Source organism: Ailuropoda melanoleuca, chromosome 8, assembly GCF_002007445.2.
Source record: "Ailuropoda melanoleuca isolate Jingjing chromosome 8, ASM200744v2, whole genome shotgun sequence".
Classification (NCBI taxonomy): Eukaryota; Metazoa; Chordata; class Mammalia; order Carnivora; family Ursidae; genus Ailuropoda; species Ailuropoda melanoleuca.
In genome coordinates this window covers 108,967,607-108,984,505 of record NC_048225.1, presented here as the reverse complement: position 1 = coordinate 108,984,505, position 16,899 = coordinate 108,967,607, and the positions used below count along the sequence as shown (strand labels likewise).

The 16,899-nt window shown below is 38.3% G+C and overlaps 1 long non-coding RNA gene across 1 annotated transcript; it reads right to left on the bottom strand.

Annotated features, from left to right (window-relative positions):
• Positions 1–466: 466 nt before the first annotated feature.
• LOC109490253 lies at positions 467–11,997 on the bottom strand. Its single transcript, XR_002143541.2, has 3 exons — positions 11,583–11,997; positions 11,205–11,389; positions 467–527 (listed from the first exon to the last, which is right to left on the bottom strand). It is a non-coding gene; the product is annotated as an uncharacterized LOC109490253 (long non-coding RNA).
• Positions 11,998–16,899: the final 4,902 nt, after the last annotated feature.

The following is a 16,899-nucleotide window of genomic DNA, read 5'->3' as shown; positions in this document are numbered from 1 at the left end:
GGACAGTTCCATAGCAACACATAAAATATGACCTGCAGAGGTCTGCATTCCTCCAGCCATGTATCAAGAATTGGCGGAATTCTTGAGAAGAGAAATCACATTACAGAGCACTACATCTGAAATGCTCCCTTTATGGTAGCAATTGCAGAAATGTGGAGCAGAGACATACCCTAGGATTTTATAACTCAGGACTCACTACAGTTTCTAGCAGTGTGCCCTTTGCACTTGTACTTCTCTGGCTCTATTTGCAAGGCATCAAGAAATCTTTAATTCTGAAAAGAGCTGATAAAATTTGACTGCTTTATAATTTATTTTTTCCCCAGAGTAGAAAAATAGATTATCATCTTTTTTATCATCTAAAATGTTTTGTGGGGGCACCTGGGTGGCTCAGTTGGTTAAGCATCTGCCTTTGGCTCAGGTCATGATCTCAGGGTCCTGGGATCAAGCCCCGCTTCGGGCTCCTTCTCAGCGGGAGCCTGCTGCTTCCTCTCCCTCTGCCTGTCGCTCCCTCTGCTTGTGCTCTCTCCCTGTCAAAGAAATAAATAAAATCTTTAAGACATAAATAAAAAAAGTAGATAAAACATTTTGTGTATGGGGAACCTGGATGGGTCAGTGGGTTAAACGTCTGACTCTCGGCTTCAGCTCAGATCAGATCTCAGGGTCCTGATACTGAGCCCCAAGTTGGGCTCTGTGCTCAGCACAGAGTCTGCTTAGGATTCTCTCTCCCTCTTCCTCTCTGATCAAATGTGATGACTATATAAAATGTTGCATTTTCCAACAATCGTAAATTCCCAAATCTGTCTTTTTTCCATTGGATATTCTTTGCTGGTTTGTCAAAGATTAGTTGACCATAGAGTTGAGGGTCCTTTTCTGGGTTCTCTCTTCTCTCCCATTGATCTATGTGTCTGTTTCTGTGCCAGTACCATACTGTCAGAATGCTCCAGGTCCCCCTGATTATATAGCTAATGTCTACATGTCCGTTTCCTCACTAAAGATTCTTCATCATAGACATAATCATCTGCTTTGTAATACAGCTTAAAGTCTGGAATTGTGATGCCTCCAGCTTTGGTTTTCCTTTTCAACATTACTTTGGCTATTTGGGGTTTTTTCAGATTCCATACATATTTTAGGATTGTTTGTTCCAGCTCTATGAAAGATGCTGGCGGTATTTTGATAGGGATTGCTTTGAATGTGTAGATTGCTCTGTGTAGCATAGACATTTTAACAATATTTGTTCTTTCAATCCATAAGCATGGAACCTTTCTCCATTTCTTTGTGTCTTCCTCAATTTCTCTCATAAATGTTCTATAAGATAGGTAGGAAAAACCTAACCAAAGAGGTAAAAGATCTATACTCGAAAACCATAGAAGTCACTAGTCTCTATCTACATTTCCTTCAAAGTACCTTCATATAGATTTGTTACTCTCTATGTGTATGGCATTACTAATGCCCAGATCATGTCTCCTCATACATGGTTACCATAATGGTCAACTACTTTACCTCTTTTAAAATGTTTCCCGTATGGGGCGCCTGGGTGGCTCAGTCAGTTAAGCGTCTGCCTTCAGCTCAGATCATGATCCCAGGGTCCTGGGATTGAGCCCTGCATTGGGCTCCCTGCTCAGCAGGGAGTCTGCTTCTCCCTCTCTCTCTGCCTGCCACTCTGCCTACTTGTGCTCTCTCTGTCAAATAAATAAAATATTAAAAAAAATAAAATGTTTCCTGTAACACTTTATGGAATACACAGCATTGTATATAGTCATCACATTTGATCCTCAAAATAACCTTAGTGATAGGGAAGGCAAACCTTATCCCAGCTCTACAAATAAGGAAATAGACTCAGAAAAGTACATTACTTTCTCAAGGTCATGAAACTAGTCATTGCAGAGCTGAAATACCAGTTCCCCAAATTTAATTTTACCTTCTTAAGGCCAAATAACAATAACACCACAATAAAACCCACTAGAAATTTCAACATGTCTTATAGCCATGTAGCAATTTAGAACTGGAAATGGCCTTACAGATTATGAAATTTCACCACCCTCACTTTATACATTGTGTGCTATGTCCAACATTACCAAACTNACCCTCACTTTATACATTGTGTGCTATGTCCAACATTACCGAACTAATTATAGACGTGACAAGTATTTGAATCTACGGACTTCCAGATGCAGCATTTTCTGCTATATTTTTCTTTTTTACTCCCTTAAATGCACTTTGGCATTTTTAGATTTCCCTAATGTGTGCCAGTAACATGTCCAACATTCATTTCTGCCAGTCTCAAAGATGTGCCTCTGCTAAAGACAGGCCCTATTTCCTGCTCTCCAATCGTTGGACCACACTAATATTATCTCTGGAGAGCAGTTCACATTATTAGCCAAATCTGGAGAAATGTCCCTGCAGTCCTTCCAAATTCAAGTCTTAACCAAATTCCACTCCTTCCACAAAGCTCTTGCTGCCTTCCCTGGGCCTCAAGAAACCTTTCCTCTCTAGAAGCTCATAGTACTTGCAGCGTTCACCACACAATTTCTGCTACACCTTTGAGGGCAGTGTTTGACCTGTCTTATGTCTCTGCATATCCTCACAGTCCCATCCCAATCCCGTAGCTGCCTTCCCGCACTAGCCAGTGTTCCCCCCACTGAGGAAGGTTGCTATCTGAAAAGCTTCTCCCTAGAAGTTCTCCTTCCACCCCCGTATATTAATCCATCTAGAAAATTCCTACTCAGTCTTTACTTCTCAGTTAAAATACTGCTTCCATTATGAAGCCTCTGTTGATGTCTCCAAGTGACTTAGGAGAGCCCTCATCTGGGGACCTGGAGCATTCTGCACATTGTGCCTTAAAATAAATTGTCTGATTATATAGCTAACGTCTACATGTCCGTTTCCTCACTAGAGATTCTTCATCATAGACATAATCATCTGCTTTTCTTCTGTACTGAGTATGCAGACAGCACAAAATTGGCACTTAATATTTGTTAAATGAATCAGAAAATTAAATGTGCATGCCCATAATAATGAAGACATTCTGTGTTCTTTTAAGCTTAAGAAGTAAATACAGAGATAGAAGCTTAGAGGGGAAATATTTATTCATCAAGGAAGCAGGTCTTGGGTATCATAGGCCCAGACCTAATTCCTACACCAACTATAAAGCAAGGTTGGAAAAAGGCCAAGTGGCATTTTGACCAAATATTGTTGTGCTTTTGGGAGTTGTGGCCTCATGCCTAGAGGTAAGGTCTTGTCTCCNAATGCCGAGCTTCTAGCTTTAGGAATCCACTTTCTTACGTCCCTAGTGTTGCAAGGCAGACACGCTGGCTGCAGTGACAGCTTCTTCGTTTCAGCATTCCGGCACCTGCATTACAGTGTCAGGAATTACTCTTGAACTTACAGCCCTAGTAAAGACCTCAGAGGTAGTGGCTTCCTAGTGGGGTCAATCTGAGATCAGTCCTGGAGGCCCAGCCTAGCATCTTTTCTTTTATCATTTCCAATATTTGTGTATGCACATAATATCCTGTATTAAAACCGTTCTTGCTTAAAATACCTACAGTGGTAGTTTCTGTTTTCTAGACTTCATCCTGTCAGATAACAGTAGAGGGAATAAGAGAGTGGGGGAGTGGAGTGGGAGGAGAGAGAGACAGAGAAAGAGAGGGAGGCAGGGGAGAGAGCGAGAGGAAGAGAGAGAGAGAGAAAGAGAGAGATGAAGGTGTTCTTCTCTGGAAAAGCTCAGGGCCGTCAAAAGAATTTACTGCTTGTTCTAGACAACACCTGATGATAGGCCTCTGACCTCCCTTTCTTAGAACATTCACTAGAAGAGGGCTTACAACTAACTATGAATCCTTCCTCTGTCCTTTTGTATTTTCTACAACTCAGGAGTAACTTTCTCAAGGACCTGAAAGCCATTTCTTGAAATGTAATCATCAGGAAGGACAGGGCTTCTGCCTCCTACTTTCTCTGGCAGGACAGAATCCTAACCCATAATTGTAGCTGGCAGTCACAGCTGGCTAATTTACACTGACCAACCCACTGTAAGGTTTCACTCCCCTGGCTCTACTTGAACCCCTATAGCTCCTCCTCCCTACACCCGGTTCTCCTTTTGAAATGCCACAGTACTTCTGTGCAAATGTAAACAGAGCTCAGCTCTTTCCCCTACTCTCAGTAGTTACTGCAAAAAGTATTTTTTACACCACTCTAATTAATGTCTTTATCTTTGACAAGAGAAAGGCAACATCTTTTCGTTTTTCTTCTCCTCTTGTTAAAGCCTCTTGCTAGCCAATTAAATCATAAGAATATAATTTACTGTTTCTATAAAAACTTCATAATGGCTTATTTTAAATTATAAAGATTGTGAAATGTCATAATTTGCTATGGATGTTATGAAAGCACATTTTCTTTTTATTTTTTTAAGATTTATTTATTAATTTCAGACAGAGCGAGTGTAGTGGGGAGGGGTAGAGGGAGAGGGAGAAAGAGAATCTCAAGCAGGCTGAAAGCAAGAGGACACTCAACCAAGTGAGTCACCTAGATGCCCCTCTGTATCTTTTAGCAAGGGAGTTGTTTTCCAGAATTCCAGATGAATTATAGAGATTGTCTCTAGAATATGTTTTTTTCTGTGATTTTGCCTAAAGCCTGATGAAGTAGGGTAAGTACCACTCATCATTATGAACCAATCCCATAAATGTTAGAAATTTCTAGTGTATTTCTAGTTGCAGGCTAAACACTAATGATCAGTGTTCCTTGAAATTTCATTTGTACAACTAGGATTTAGTGCAGGAACTATAAACCACAAAATAAGCTAACATGAATAGGGTCATTTGTACCAGTTGGTGACAAAAAGAAATTCCCACTGGTGGTTTGCAAGGAAAATTTCCTGGAGTAGAGAAAGACTCTAAAAGATCTTCTCTTTCTTTGGCCTTTTATTAAACAGACATATTTCAGAGGAGCTTGAATTCTTTGAAATACATTTATAATACACAACTTGTTGCTATCCTCCTTTCATGTTAACTGTAGGTTTTACATTTGCAGGAAATGAGTAATTAGTCAGACATGCGGAGTCCTATTATTTGGCTTCTCTTCTCTTGAGGGGAGGAAGACAGTTGTTTAAGAGGGAGTTGTAGACGCTTCACATTTAGGCTCTACTTGTATATGTTCTGACCTGGAAGACAGACACTGCTGACAGATGCGGTTCTGGGTTGAGCTTTAAGAATGTTTGAGAAATTCCCCTGTTGACTAAGAATCAATTCATTGTAGACCCAGAGAATTATCCTCTGGACATCCCCTTTGAACCCTTTCTTTTCTTTTCTTTTTTTTTTTCCTTCAAAGGGGTTTATGCAAGGAACTGAGATTCATCGAATATTCTTTCCTAAAAAAAAAAAAAACACCTCCATGGACAACTTGAAAATTCCCAGTAGCAATGATCTTATTACCATTTTTTCTCATTTTTCCTACTCATTTCTAATGAGGAACCCATGAAAAATGAGAACAACCCATGAGCTGAGAATCAGTAAGTTTCATTTCATCCCCACCTCATTAGCTCCTGGTGAAGCTTAAAAAAATCCTCCATTTCTAAAAGAAACTTTCTTTCACTTCTAACTTCATAAAAAGAGCACAAAGATGAAAAAAGATCTGTACCAAACTATGAGAAGTCTTTGGGAGAGATTAATATTTATGGCTACAATATTAGGATTATAATAGAATTTATTAGGAATGATAATATTAAGACATTTAATAATTTATAGTTTTTATAGTAAGGAAAGGAAGGTAGACTTCTGGAACTATAATTATTATTCCCAATGGTGATGTAAATATTTCTTTTATTTCTATAAGAACTCAAGTTAGTGTCAACAAAACAACAGAGCTGGACAGTAGTTAAGACAGTAAAAATAAATTTTATTCAGGAGTATTAAAAAGGGGAAAAAGATTTCAGAGTAGAATTGAGCTCAACTCTGAATACTGCTTGAGCACTTGGGAATTTATAACCAAGGAGCAGAGTGGGAATTAGTGGATGAAAAATTACTAATTACAAAGTACAAAGAGTGGGGAGGGGGATTCTGGTCAAACTAATCTAACAGGATTCTTGCCAAAGATAGGCCAGGGTGATCAGACATCACTGGGGGACTGAGGGAGGATGAGGACCCTGATTAGATATTGAGAATGATCAGATATGGAGGATGGGAGGGTTTTGCTAAACCATTTCAGCAGGGGTTTTGCTAAAATCGGATTTTTCAAGGAAGTGCAGTGATGAGCCTAGGAGATGATTCGGGAGCCTGACTAAAGTTGACCAAGCAAAGAATCTTTGTCATTAGAAATTCCGTTACTGAGGAAATTTTCTGTACCAAGAAATGTAGCTAAAATGACAGATGGGATTGTCCCCACATTTTAGGAATATTTCACTGAGAATGCTATCTCTACTTCACACCATCACTTCCTCTTTTTAAAGTAGTGGCAATTGAAGAAAATAGGCATTTACAAAAAATATGATATGATGATCAAAAATATGAGGGTACTGAATATGGGATTGAGCTGAAGCTGATGCAATCTTGAAAACCACACTTAGGGTTTGCATCAAAATCATGACCTGAGATGGTAGCCAAGGCAAAAAATGTGGACCTACAGGCAGATGGCAGGCTGAGGAGGGCCCTGTGTCTGAGGATTGCCTGAAGGGCTCAGAGTTACTGGCTTACTGAGTAAGTACATAAACTACCCTCCAGTCAGCACATAAAATGATTTTAATATTTTAAGGTGGCTTCTGATAAATCTGTAGTTTATGGTTGCCAGGCTCCATTTAACTAAGATCACAGAGATTTTCATTAATATCTTACACGCTGATATTCATAATCTCTATGTCCTGTCTTCATGAAACAATTACTCACTTATAAAGTACATGCTGATGCTTTAGTACAGTTGTGTCTTCCGTTTTTCATGTGGTCAGTGATAGCACTGCAGTCCCCACCGTAGATGAAAAATGTTGACAAATGTTTTGTGCAAGCTCACTCCCATTATCAATCTTCCTGAGTAACAAAAACAACTGTTTTTCATTAAGTATAAACTTTGGTTTTTTGCTGCTGAATGGGTTTTGTTGCCAAATTTAAAAAAAACTGAATAGTTGTATGCTTATCCCCATATGATGAATAAAGAATAAATCACTTTTGCAAAAGTGTTCAGACAACCTTCTGTTCGTTCTGTGGCAGGTGTGTTCAGCTTCTATTTCCTGGTCATGCTTCCTGTATAACTAACTTTCCAGTTCCCATATTTCCCAATGACTTCACCAATGGGAGTTTTTTCTCCCAATTGATAAAGGCTAGAGCAAGGCACAAATGGCTGGTGCAAAAGATACCAGTTAGGAAGAAGTCTTCAAATACTTTTCCTATTGCTATACAAAACCAGAGGAATGTGGCTATCTCAAGGTGCAGTGTAGTTCCCATTACTCTTGAAAAGGTGTAGGAAAATGAAAGATAAGTTATCATTCATTGATTTTCAGATTTAACCACGTATTCTATATGAACTCTCTTTGCTGCCATATGATTCACACATTATTAGATAAAATTATGACAGATACTAAAAATATAAATAAAAAGGTCACCAACTCCATCCCATTTTATTTTAATGCCACAATTAATGAGTATTTTGTTAAAAAGTGAAAAATCTGGGGGGCATCTGGGTGGCTCAGTCAGTTAAGCGTCTTGGTTTCGGCTCAGGTCATGATCCCAGGGTTGTGAGATTGAGCCCCGTGTTGGGCACCATCTTCAGTGGGGAGTCTGCTTGAAGCTTCTCTCCCTCTGCTCCTTGCCTTGCTCTTGTGCTTGCTGTCTCTCTCTCTCAAATAAATAAATGAATCTTTTTAAAAAAATGAAAAATCTGGGAAGACAAATGCTAAACTGGAAGGGATAACTGCACATAAACAAATCTGAATCATAAACCAGAGCTATTTAAGTAAACCAATAATGCAGAAAAAATATCAAAGAATTAATATGGCTTGAAATCACAAATGAAGTAATATAAAAGTGGGAAATTAGTACTCTAATTTTACTTTTTTTTAAATAATACACTTTATTTTTTAGAGCAGTTTTAGGTTTATAGCAACAGGTACAGAGATTTCCCATATACCCCTTGTCCTCACACATGCACAGCCTCCCCCATTATTAGCATCCCTCACCAGAGTGGTACATTTTTTACAATCGATGAGCCCTCTATTGACACGTTGTAATCACCCAAAATCCATGGTTGACATTAGGATTCATTCTTGGTGTTGTCCATTCCATAGGTTTGGACAAATGGATAATGACAAATACCCATCATTATAGCATCATACAAGTAGTTTCACTGCCCTAAAAATTCTCTATGCTTTACTTATTCATGTCTTCCCACTAACCTCTGGCAGCCACTGATCTTTTTACTGTCTCCATATTTTTGCCTTTTCCAGAATGTCAAATAGTTGGAATCATATAGTATCTAGCCTTTTCAGATTGGCTTTCACTTAGCAACGTCTTTTTACGTTTTGATAGCTCAATTCCATGTCTGGGTGTACCACAGTTTAGTCTTACTTTTTAAAATATTTTATCTTTTCAAACAGTACTAAGATATTTCAAATATTAAATTACAACAGCCATGTATTTGTCATCCCAACCTAACAAATGTTAATTTTTTAAAATATTTATAAGAGACAATTTTAAAAGAAAAAGTATTTGGGTGCAAAACATTTATGTTTCTTCATCTCAGACGGAATAATTGTACTATGGTTCCTCTATCAGTTAGCTATTGCCATCAAAAAGGCTGTGTAACAAATGATACAAAAACTGAGTAGCTTAAAACTATACTCTTCTTCATAGACCTGAGGAAAAGCTGAGGATTCAGCAGATCTAGGCTGGGCTCCAGTGTGTATCTCTGCAGATCTCAAATGAACCCATTCATACATATGCGAGTTAGCTGGGGGACAGCGGTGGCAGTCTGGCTTACCTGGATCCTGTTAGCTCTGCTCTGTGTGTCTCCCCTTTGGATTAGCAACTAGCTTAGGCATGTTCTTTCGCAATGTGGAAGCACAAGAAAGCAAAGAGAAATACCCGTTTCTTGAGGCCTAGGCTTGGAACTAGCATACCTTCACTTCCACCACATACTTTTGGTCAAAGCAAGACACATGGCCAAATCCAAAGTCAAGAAGGGGAAAAGTGCANTTAAAAAAAATAAAATGTTTCCTGTAACACTTTATGGAATACACAGCATTGTATATAGTCATCACATTTGATCCTCAAAATAACCTTAGTGATAGGGAAGGCAAACCTTATCCCAGCTCTACAAATAAGGAAATAGACTCAGAAAAGTACATTACTTTCTCAAGGTCATGAAACTAGTCATTGCAGAGCTGAAATACCAGTTCCCCAAATTTAATTTTACCTTCTTAAGGCCAAATAACAATAACACCACAATAAAACCCACTAGAAATTTCAACATGTCTTATAGCCATGTAGCAATTTAGAACTGGAAATGGCCTTACAGATTATGAAATTTCACCACCCTCACTTTATACATTGTGTGCTATGTCCAACATTACCAAACTGATTATAGACGTGAAAAGTATTTGAATCTATGGACTTCAAGATGCAGCATTTTCTGCTATATTTTTCTTTTTTACTCCCTTAAATGCACTTTGGCATTTTTAGATTTCCATAATGTGTGCCAGTAACATGTCCAACATTCATTTCTGCCAATCTCAAAGATGTGCCTCTGCTAAAGACAGGCCCTATTTCCTTCTCTCCAATCGTTGGACCACACTAATATTATCTCTGGAGAGCAGTTCACATTATTAGCCAAATCTGGAGAAATGTCCCTGCGGTCCTTCCAAATTCAAGTCTTAACCAAATTCCACCCCTTCCACAAAGCTCTTGCTGCCTTCCCTGGGCCTCAAGAAACCTTTCCTCTCTAGAAGCTCATAGTACTTGCAGTGTTCACCACACAATTTCTGCTACACCTTTGAGGGCAGTGTTTGACCTGTCTTATGTCTCTGCATATCCTCACAGTCCCATCCCAATCCCGTAGCTGCCTTCCCGCACTAGCCAGTGTTCCCCCCACTGAGGAAGGTTGCTATCTGAAAAGCTTCTCCCTAGAAGTTCTCCTTCCACCCCCGTATATTAATCCATCTAGAAAATTCCTACTCAGTCTTTACTTCTCAGTTAAAATACTGCTTCCATTATGAAGCCTCTGTTGATGTCTCCAAGTGACTTAGGAGAGCCCTCATCTGGGGACCTGGAGCATTCTGCACATTGTGCCTTAAGATAAATTGTCTGATTATATAGCTAATGTCTACATGTCCGTTTCCTCACTAAAGATTCTTCATCATAGACATAATCATCTGCTTTTCTTCTGTACTGAGTATGCAGACAGCACAAAATCGGCACTTAATATTTGTTAAATGAATCAGAAAATTAAATGTGCATGCCCATAATAATGAAGACATTCTGTGTTCTTTTAAGCTTAAGAAGTAAATACAGAGATAGAAGCTTAGAGGGGAAATATTTATTCATCAAGGAAGCAGGTCTTGGGTATCATAGGCCCAGACCTAATTCCTACACCAACTATAAAGCAAGGTTGGAAAAAGGCCAAGTGGCATTTTGACCAAATATTGTTGTGCTTTTGGGAGTTGTGGCCTCATGCCTAGAGGTAAGGTCTTGTCTCCGGTTATTCTTTTCTAGAGTTAGAGCCACTACCCTTACATCAGGACTATATTACACAACTCATCAGACTTCCTTAAATCTATACTTTTCTGATTTATTCTTCCTTCTAAAAGGACCCCCCCACACACAATGGACAACTTTGTAATCATCTTTCCATAGACAACATTAGGATCATTTTTGTAACATCTCTGATTCCATCTAGAGATAACCTGTCTTACATTTCCAGCAGCCCCTTCACAATTCTACTCCAGTACTTACCTGTGGGACAGTAACTCCTCATTTATCTCCCTGCCAGACTGTGAAGCACATAAAAGCATGAAATTCACCTGTTATGTGTAATTTTCATAGCTCAGCAATGTTTAGTACTTTTGGTGGAGTAAGTACAGACTCATGCATTTAAAAGATGGGGGTGGGAAGAAAAAAGGGGGAAAAATGAAAAGAAACAAGGACACTTTTGTAGCTAGTGTTCTGGATTCAAATTAGTTTCTGTTGATAGAAGGTTTAGAACAGCAAAGTCAAAGCTATCTTTTTATTTCTACTTACAAACAATGTTGTGGAAACATGAGGTGTTCCTGCAGCTAACTTCCAGCATCCTCTTTGCAGCTTCTTGGATGTCAAGAGTTAATGCCGAGCTTCTAGCTTTAGGAATCCACTTTCTTACGTCCCTAGTGTTGCAAGGCAGACACGCTGGCTGCAGTGACAGCTTCTTCGTTTCAGCATTCCGGCACCTGCATTACAGTGTCAGGAATTACTCTTGAACTTACAGCCCTAGTAAAGACCTCAGAGGTAGTGGCTTCCTAGTGGGGTCAATCTGAGATCAGTCCTGGAGGCCCAGCCTAGCATCTTTTCTTTTATCATTTCCAATATTTGTGTATGCACATAATATCCTGTATTAAAACCGTTCTTGCTTAAAATACCTACAGTGGTAGTTTCTGTTTTCTAGACTTCATCCTGTCAGATAACAGTAGAGGGAATAAGAGAGTGGGGGAGTGGAGTGGGAGGAGAGAGAGACAGAGAAAGAGAGGGAGGCAGGGGAGAGAGCGAGAGGAAGAGAGAGAGAGAGAAAGAGAGAGATGAAGGTGTTCTTCTCTGGAAAAGCTCAGGGCCGTCAAAAGAATTTACTGCTTGTTCTAGACAACACCTGATGATAGGCCTCTGACCTCCCTTTCTTAGAACATTCACTAGAAGAGGGCTTACAACTAACTATGAATCCTTCCTCTGTCCTTTTGTATTTTCTACAACTCAGGAGTAACTTTCTCAAGGACCTGAAAGCCATTTCTTGAAATGTAATCATCAGGAAGGACAGGGCTTCTGCCTCCTACTTTCTCTGGCAGGACAGAATCCTAACCCATAATTGTAGCTGGCAGTCACAGCTGGCTAATTTACACTGACCAACCCACTGTAAGGTTTCACTCCCCTGGCTCTACTTGAACCCCTATAGCTCCTCCTCCCTACACCCGGTTCTCCTTTTGAAATGCCACAGTACTTCTGTGCAAATGTAAACAGAGCTCAGCTCTTTCCCCTACTCTCAGTAGTTACTGCAAAAAGTATTTTTTACACCACTCTAATTAATGTCTTTATCTTTGACAAGAGAAAGGCAACATCTTTTCGTTTTTCTTCTCCTCTTGTTAAAGCCTCTTGCTAGCCAATTAAATCATAAGAATATAATTTACTGTTTCTATAAAAACTTCATAATGGCTTATTTTAAATTATAAAGATTGTGAAATGTCATAATTTGCTATGGATGTTATGAAAGCACATTTTCTTTTTATTTTTTTAAGATTTATTTATTAATTTCAGACAGAGCGAGTGTAGTGGGGAGGGGTAGAGGGAGAGGGAGAAAGAGAATCTCAAGCAGGCTGAAAGCAAGAGGACACTCAACCAAGTGAGTCACCTAGATGCCCCTCTGTATCTTTTAGCAAGGGAGTTGTTTTCCAGAATTCCAGATGAATTATAGAGATTGTCTCTAGAATATGTTTTTTTCTGTGATTTTGCCTAAAGCCTGATGAAGTAGGGTAAGTACCACTCATCATTATGAACCAATCCCATAAATGTTAGAAATTTCTAGTGTATTTCTAGTTGCAGGCTAAACACTAATGATCAGTGTTCCTTGAAATTTCATTTGTACAACTAGGATTTAGTGCAGGAACTATAAACCACAAAATAAGCTAACATGAATAGGGTCATTTGTACCAGTTGGTGACAAAAAGAAATTCCCACTGGTGGTTTGCAAGGAAAATTTCCTGGAGTAGAGAAAGACTCTAAAAGATCTTCTCTTTCTTTGGCCTTTTATTAAACAGACATATTTCAGAGGAGCTTGAATTCTTTGAAATACATTTATAATACACAACTTGTTGCTATCCTCCTTTCATGTTAACTGTAGGTTTTACATTTGCAGGAAATGAGTAATTAGTCAGACATGCGGAGTCCTATTATTTGGCTTCTCTTCTCTTGAGGGGAGGAAGACAGTTGTTTAAGAGGGAGTTGTAGACGCTTCACATTTAGGCTCTACTTGTATATGTTCTGACCTGGAAGACAGACACTGCTGACAGATGCGGTTCTGGGTTGAGCTTTAAGAATGTTTGAGAAATTCCCCTGTTGACTAAGAATCAATTCATTGTAGACCCAGAGAATTATCCTCTGGACATCCCCTTTGAACCCTTTCTTTTCTTTTCTTTTTTTTTTTCCTTCAAAGGGGTTTATGCAAGGAACTGAGATTCATCGAATATTCTTTCCTAAAAAAAAAAAAAACACCTCCATGGACAACTTGAAAATTCCCAGTAGCAATGATCTTATTACCATTTTTTCTCATTTTTCCTACTCATTTCTAATGAGGAACCCATGAAAAATGAGAAAAACCCATGAGCTGAGAATCAGTAAGTTTCATTTCATCCCCACCTCATTAGCTCCTGGTGAAGCTTAAAAAAATCCTCCATTTCTAAAAGAAACTTTCTTTCACTTCTAACTTCATAAAAAGAGCACAAAGATGAAAAAAGATCTGTACCAAACTATGAGAAGTCTTTGGGAGAGATTAATATTTATGGCTACAATATTAGGATTATAATAGAATTTATTAGGAATGATAATATTAAGACATTTAATAATTTATAGTTTTTATAGTAAGGAAAGGAAGGTAGACTTCTGGAACTATAATTATTATTCCCAATGGTGATGTAAATATTTCTTTTATTTCTATAAGAACTCAAGTTAGTGTCAACAAAACAACAGAGCTGGACAGTAGTTAAGACAGTAAAAATAAATTTTATTCAGGAGTATTAAAAAGGGGAAAAAGATTTCAGAGTAGAATTGAGCTCAACTCTGAATACTGCTTGAGCACTTGGGAATTTATAATCAAGGAGCAGAGTGGGAATTAGTGGATGAAAAATTACTAATTACAAAGTACAAAGAGTGGGGGGGGGATTCTGGTCAAACTAATCTAACAGGATTCTTGCCAAAGATAGGCCAGGGTGATCAGACATCACTGGGGGACTGAGGGAGGATGAGGACCCTGATTAGATATTGAGAATGATCAGATATGGAGGATGGGAGGGTTTTGCTAAACCATTTCAGCAGGGGTTTTGCTAAAATCGGATTTTTCAAGGAAGTGCAGTGATGAGCCTAGGAGATGATTCGGGAGCCTGACTAAAGTTGGCCAAGCAAAGAATCTTTGTCATTAGAAATTCCGTTACTGAGGAAATTTTCTGTACCAAGAAATGTAGCTAAAATGACAGATGGGATTGTCCCCACATTTTAGGAATATTTCACTGAGAATGCTATCTCTACTTCACACCATCACTTCCTCTTTTTAAAGTAGTGGCAATTGAAGAAAATAGGCATTTACAAAAAATATGATATGATGATCAAAAATATGAGGGTACTGAATATGGGATTGAGCTGAAGCTGATGCAATCTTGAAAACCACACTTAGGGTTTGCATCAAAATCATGACCTGAGATGGCAAAAAATGTGGACCTACAGGCAGATGGCAGGCTGAGGAGGGCCCTGTGTCTGAGGATTGCCTGAAGGGCTCAGAGTTACTGGCTTACTGAGTAAGTACATAAACTACCCTCCAGTCAGCACATAAAATGATTTTAATATTTCAAGGTGGCTTCTGATAAATCTGTAGTTTATGGTTGCCAGGCTCCATTTAACTAAGATCACAGAGATTTTCATTAATATCTTACACGCTGATATTCATAATCTCTATGTCCTGTCTTCATGAAACAATTACTCACTTATAAAGTACATGCTGATGCTTTAGTACAGTTGTGTCTTCCGTTTTTCATGTGGTCAGTGATAGCACTGCAGTCCCCACCGTAGATGAAAAATGTTGACAAATGTTTTGTGCAAGCTCACTCCCATTATCAATCTTCCTGAGTAACAAAAACAACTGTTTTTCATTAAGTATAAACTTTGGTTTTTTGCTGCTGAATGGGTTTTGTTGCCAAATTTAAAAAAAACTGAATAGTTGTATGCTTATCCCCATATGATGAATAAAGAATAAATCACTTTTGCAAAAGTGTTCAGACAACCTTCTGTTCGTTCTGTGGCAGGTGTGTTCAGCTTCTATTTCCTGGTCATGCTTCCTGTATAACTAACTTTCCAGTTCCCATATTTCCCAATGACTTCACCAATGGGAGTTTTTTCTCCCAATTGATAAAGGCTAGAGCAAGGCACAAATGGCTGGTGCAAAAGATACCAGTTAGGAAGAAGTCTTCAAATACTTTTCCTATTGCTGTACAAAACCAGAGGAATGTGGCTATCTCAAGGTGCAGTGTAGTTCCCATTACTCTTGAAAAGGTGTAGGAAAATGAAAGATAAGTTATCATTCATTGATTTTCAGATTTAACCACGTATTCTATATGAACTCTCTTTGCTGCCATATGATTCACACATTATTAGATAAAATTATGACAGATACTAAAAATATAAATAAAAAGGTCACCAACTCCATCCCATTTTATTTTAATGCCACAATTAATGAGTATTTTGTTAAAAAGTGAAAAATCTGGGGGGCATCTGGGTGGCTCAGTCAGTTAAGCGTCTTGGTTTCGGCTCAGGTCATGATCCCAGGGTTGTGAGATTGAGCCCCGTGTTGGGCACCATCTTCAGTGGGGAGTCTGCTTGAAGCTTCTCTCCCTCTGCTCCTTGCCTTGCTCTTGTGCTTGCTGTCTCTCTCTCTCAAATAAATAAATGAATCTTTTTAAAAAAATGAAAAATCTGGGAAGACAAATGCTAAACTGGAAGGGATAACTGCACATAAACAAATCTGAATCATAAACCAGAGCTATTTAAGTAAACCAATAATGCAGAAAAAATATCAAAGAATTAATATGGCTTGAAATCACAAATGAAGTAATATAAAAGTGGGCAATTAGTACTCTAATTTTACTTTTTTTAAAATAATACACTTTATTTTTTAGAGCAGTTTTAGGTTTATAGCCAACAGGTACAGAGATTTCCCATATACCCCTTGTCCTCACACATGCACAGCCTCCCCCATTATTAGCATCCCTCACCAGAGTGGTACATTTTTTACAATCGATGAGCCCTCTATTGACACGTTGTAATCACCCAAAATCCATGGTTGACATTAGGATTCATTCTTGGTGTTGTCCATTCCATAGGTTTGGACAAATGGATAATGACAAATACCCATCATTATAGCATCATACAAGTAGTTTCACTGCCCTAAAAATTCTCTATGCTTTACTTATTCATGTCTTCCCACTAACCTCTGGCAGCCACTGATCTTTTTACTGTCTCCATATTTTTGCCTTTTCCAGAATGTCAAATAGTTGGAATCATATAGTATCTAGCCTTTTCAGATTGGCTTTCACTTAGCAACGTCTTTTTACGTTTTGATAGCTCAATTCCATGTCTGGGTGTACCACAGTTTAGTCTTACTTTTTAAAATATTTTATCTTTTCAAACAGTACTAAGATATTTCNTTACGTTTTGATAGCTCAATTCCATGTCTGGGTGTACCACAGTTTAGTCTTACTTTTTAAAATATTTTATCTTTCAAACAGTACTAAGATATTTCAAATATATAGAAAATATTAAATTACAACAGCCATGTATTTGTCATCCCAACCTAACAAATGTTAATTTTTTAAAATATTTATAAGAGACAATTTTAAAAGAAAAAGTATTTGGGTGCAAAACATTTATGTTTCTTCATCTCAGACGGAATAATTGTACTATGGTTCCTCTATCAGTTAGCTATTGCCATCAA